Below are 5162 nucleotides of genomic sequence, written 5' to 3'. Positions count from 1 at the left end.
CACAAACTCCTCCTAAACGGAGATTCACGGAGTCAGAGGCGCTCGAGTTGGGTTTGATGAGAATTCAGCGGAGGACTTTTGTAGCCTATCTGGCAAACGCAGGAACTTTCCCCCACTGAAATGAGAGCATGGCGTTGAGTGATGCATTAGTGAAATTTAACATTTTTAGATGCTTAGGCGGAACAGAGAAGTGAATCTACGCTTGATTATTGTCTGATGACTGTAGGCTACACACTACAAACTACGTTTTAAGAAAACACATGCAAATGGGCATGACATGAGCAAATGAACAAACGAATTTGTCATTGCAATTTGACAACACATGCGCAGCATTTAGGCCTACAAAACATCTCCGACTGAGCTGTGCACAGTTTGGGAAGGACAGATATGTGTTTCTTTGTGGGAGATCCCCGGTTGAATTTCTGTTTCTGGGAAAACCTTTTTAAACACTTCTAAATGACTTCTAGAGCACCCATCAGCTTTTTTGAACATTGTGGCACCTCTCTTTTTTTTCTTCCAGCTAGATCCTCTGGCTTCCCAAGTTGGAAATATGGCCAGACAAACTATTTGCATGTGTAACAGTGAGGATGGAGCCAGTTGAGAAATGCAATGAGGTTCCCTCATCAATCCTAACATCTACTGGGACTGCTACTTGGACAGCATACTTCCTGACGTTTACCACATTCAGAGCTCATGTCATCCGAGTTAGTTTCCTCACTCTCGGTCTCCAGCTCTGCTAAAATCTAAATGATTCATACGTGACACAAGAATTAATTGCTCATCGTCCGAGGCCTCGGGTAGCCTACATCTTCATTTCCAGAGCTGCTGTCATCAAAACTCTGCACCCTCGAACAAAGGCTGCTCTGCACTGAACCTGGCACTCAGGTGCTGCACCATCAATACTGTGACAGTAAGATAATGTACATAAACTTTTTCATCATGCTGCACAGTAACAGTGAGACAACAGCGCCATCATGAGGCCAAGCAGGAAAACATTACCTGCATGCCACGGGTACCAAACAATCATTTTAACTTCTTAGAGAAAATCTGTAGAAAAAGTATGCTTTATCATTTTTCACATTTTGCCACCAGGATATTGTTTAAACACATAGTTTGAGGAATACCCTGGAGTTGAGTGCTTAATCATGAACTAGAGACCATTTTGCGATGGGATCACGGGGTTCATCATGAGGTTCTTCCTCTAGCAGCCTTGCTCGGACCACACCCATCTTTGAATGCTGTCTTCATTTTGACTTCAACTACACACCCGTACAGTTTGATGACCATACCTTGCACGGTGGTGACGCTATCGAGGGCTCAAAACAGCTGAGGTGTGCATTTAAGAAAGCCTGGATTGGATAGAATTTCTACACTGTGACAATATCACAATTAGCTCTTTTCTTCCATCACTTATGGATGTGACAACTGCAACATGAAAGCAGATCTGAATATTTAAGACTTCTTGTGTATCCTTTTGGTCTTCAGATTTCCCCAAAATTCAGAGAGCAGTAAAGTGTAGACTATAGGGGACCAACAGCAGCAGACCTTTCCTTTTACTAAATAAGATATTTTGAATGAACTGCTGAAATAGCGATTCTCCTCTATCTCGTGGTGTGTTCCCTGTTGTGTATACATGTTTGTGCTTGTGAATTGGAGGAGGATTTCCTGGTCTGCAGCTCTTGGCAGCTGCGGACGCGACCATGAAAACAAGTGAGCAGTACGGCCAGAACCGCACACACACAGCCATGTTGGCTGCTTCATGGTGCTCTATACACAAGGGTGAGCCGAGGCGCCGACACTAGTTTCACCTCTCTAAAGTGTACTGCTCGATACATTGTGTCAAAAGACTATTGCATCACATGATTCATAATGACTGAAGCTGAAGCTTCAAGCATAACTGAGGCTCACAAGGGATCCCTGAGAAGCTGAAACCCAGCAGGGTGCAGTCAATATGTCAATATAAAGACCTACAAAATAATGTTTAAATAATGATTGAGATAGATAGATAGATGAACAGATGGATATAGATATAGATATATATAAAATGCATCATCATGATGTAATCTTCATAAAGAATTATTGTTGGATGGGAAATGGGAAATGGGATTGGAACTATGAAATCAGGGAGATGTGCCACTACTTTCAACCCTTGATTCTTTCTGTTTTCAATGTCCCGAAACTAAGCACCGTTTTACAGCAACAAAACAAAAAAAGAGGGGGGGGGGGGGTCTTTTCCCCACATCTTACCCTTCCTACTACCGGTGCCCTTGCTCGGCCCACTCCCATCTTCGAACTCTGCTTTCATTTTGATCTCAACTGCACACCTGTAAAGTTTCATGAATGCATCTCGCACGGCTGTGACGCAATCACAGAGACAAAATCGGCCCGGAGACAGACAGAAATATAAACACCAAGTACTCCAACCGGCTTCTGTGGTAGTTCCCACTACAGTAGTCGCCTCCAGGAACACTTTGCCCTGATGACAGACACACGGCTTGTAAAAACATTTCAAAAGGCTTCGTGTAACCGTCCTACTGGATCCAATACTTCAAAGCTTCTCATGTCTTCTCAGCACAAACAGGAAGAGGGTTTGAGTGAAACTTTAAGATCACAACTCAACCCTTCGTCAATAGATCCATCAAAACGATAACAAATGAAGCCAACTGCTGGGGGACAAAGTAATGGAAACATCTTACAATGAATGAATCAAGAACCTAATAACTTTGTCATGGACCGAAGCGCAGGTCGGATGTCGAACTGACCTGACTGCTTCTGAAAACTGCTAAGTCGTGTGAGGTTCTTCTTTTTCTTCTCCATTCAAAAGCGGCTGGCAACCGATGTTAACGGGGCACTCCGCCAGTTTTACATAAGACTCAGATTATTTCTCATGAGCAGGGCGTAGCTTGTTAAAACTCAAGCATGTGGAAGGAGCATCAAAGTCGGGGAGTTTGAGGGACATGGTGACATAAGTGAGGAGGTTCAGACAAAATATGCTTTTGAGTTGCATTGTGGGAAATGTATGACTCCGAAGTTTAGGAGCTTGGCCGATAATTAAAGTCAGGATATTTTAGCCTCATCTGCTTCAATTTTTATTATGAATTTTAAAATCGTCTCTTGCAAATCACCCAACTTTATGGCAGTACAAGACTAACCTATTCAATTTATGTTTATGTCATGTTTATTTTTAGCTTTATAAATGCTTTTTTCTTTATTTTATATAATTGGGCAATTACATTGAACTCCCATTTAGTCTTTTGTGCAGGTAAATAACAGGTGTCAGTTGAGGGACATGGTGACATAGTGAACACCCACACCCACAGTATTTAGTTAATCCTCACCTGAGCCTCCTCCCTCATGCGCTATAGTTAAGGCTTAGATGAGTCAAAGTCTTTATTTTAAGAGCTTTACAGTTTGTATGTATTTACACCACAGCCCTACACCTTACATCATGTCTTTGATGCATGCCACGTGCACTCTTTTTCAATTCCCGGCAGCACGTCTGGGACCGGGAGCCAAGCAATCGGTCAACTCCGAAGGGGCTTAACGGCTCATAAGACCAGTGACTCGGAGAGTGCATTGTCACAAAGCCAGTCCAAAGACATGTAGCGCATGCACATTTACATGAACATCTGTCCTACACACAGCAGTGACATTTGTAAGTCGGGGTTATTCCCTGCTTGTGCTGCGTCCTTGGTGCTGTGAACTTGCTTTGACACTGATCATTACAATGGATCTGAGGGTTCTCATAAGGTTGAGTACAGATCTTAACTTTTCTTTAAAGATGGCCTTCACTGAGTTTTTTTATTTTTTTATATCTCCCTTATCTGACCATTTTACCCATTGCCAGCTGGGAGAACATGACTCGGTGTGGGAGGCAGCCTTCTGTCAATTTTACACTGTGGTTGTTCTAGATGAGCTGTATCTACAAGAGCAGGGCCTTTTGTCTTTTAAAAATATGCTGACATTTGTCCTGCTGCTCTCCCTAAAAATGTCAAGGATTCTCATCACTGGTGGAACCTTTCAAATGGCTTGCAACACCGAGATGCCATGTGGGGTAACTATTATATAACAGTAACAAGTAGTTCTTGCCATGGAAGAGCTTACATAAGTTGGACAATATGTTCATCTGGCTTTTTTCTTGTCAAACAGTTTACATGTTGTTGGTCACACGTGTCAAAGTAGCCCTGAGACTTTAGTGAAAATCCCAATACAAACCACAGTGAAGGTGTTGTGCTGAATTTTGTCTCGTCTGTGTTCAGCTATTATACCAAACAAAAATACCACTGACTCCAAGCATAACCACATTAACTAATACGAATTGCTTCAGACAGACTCTTTTAAACACACAGCAAAGGGCTTAAAATGAGGTGAATCATCTAAAAATCGAAGAAAAAGAAAAAGAAGAAATGTTTAAATGATATTAAAAAAAAGTAGCAGTAATAAATAGCTCCACTTTCAGTGAAGGGAATAAAAGTCTAGAATGAAGTTTCCACACTTCATGGAATGCCGTCATGTCTTTCAATGTCATCAAGGATGACACGGTGAAATGTAGCACTGCTGCACAGGCGTCTTCTATTTCTTTCCGCAGGCACCACAAACTGCTCAAACAGTCACAATGCTCTGAGATTCAAAAAATCTGGAAAATACAGCACCATAATCACACGTTGTTGAATCTAAACTTCCATGTTCATGTTGCTTTTCATGGTATTTTATTGTGATCTATTGAGCTATTATATAAGTGGAAAAAAACATCAGAAAGAGTAAAATCTTCCTTTTTGCCTTCTTCTCTTTCCTGTTGCTCTCTGTTAGCAACTATCAGAGAAAGGCAAAAGGCCTGTCCTTAACTACACTGAACTTTGAGATTCACAATAAATTACATGAATGATCTACTCTTTTGTCTTAACTGACTGTAAGCAGACACTTCTGAGTCAGTTAATTAACTTGAAAGTCTTGATTAAGAAGTTTGACTTATAATATAAAGAAATATATAACATAACATTTATTATACAGTTATACAGATTACATTATCAGTAAAGTAACCAGAGGCCACGAAGTGCCTGGATGTTACAGCATCAAAAACCCTCACCCATGTGACCAAGCATTGGCTTGTTACCAAGCAGTACATGTAGGCCAAGGCTCCCCGCTTTTGATCCACATTTACC

The sequence above is a fragment of the Cebidichthys violaceus genome, unplaced genomic scaffold (genome assembly GCF_023349555.1).
Source record: "Cebidichthys violaceus isolate CVI_PGR_0920_01 unplaced genomic scaffold, fCebVio1.0.p SCAF_20, whole genome shotgun sequence".
NCBI classification, from domain to species: domain Eukaryota; kingdom Metazoa; phylum Chordata; class Actinopteri; order Perciformes; family Stichaeidae; genus Cebidichthys; species Cebidichthys violaceus.
The sequence above is the reverse complement of the archived record's forward strand: the minus strand, read 5'-3'. Positions refer to the sequence as shown.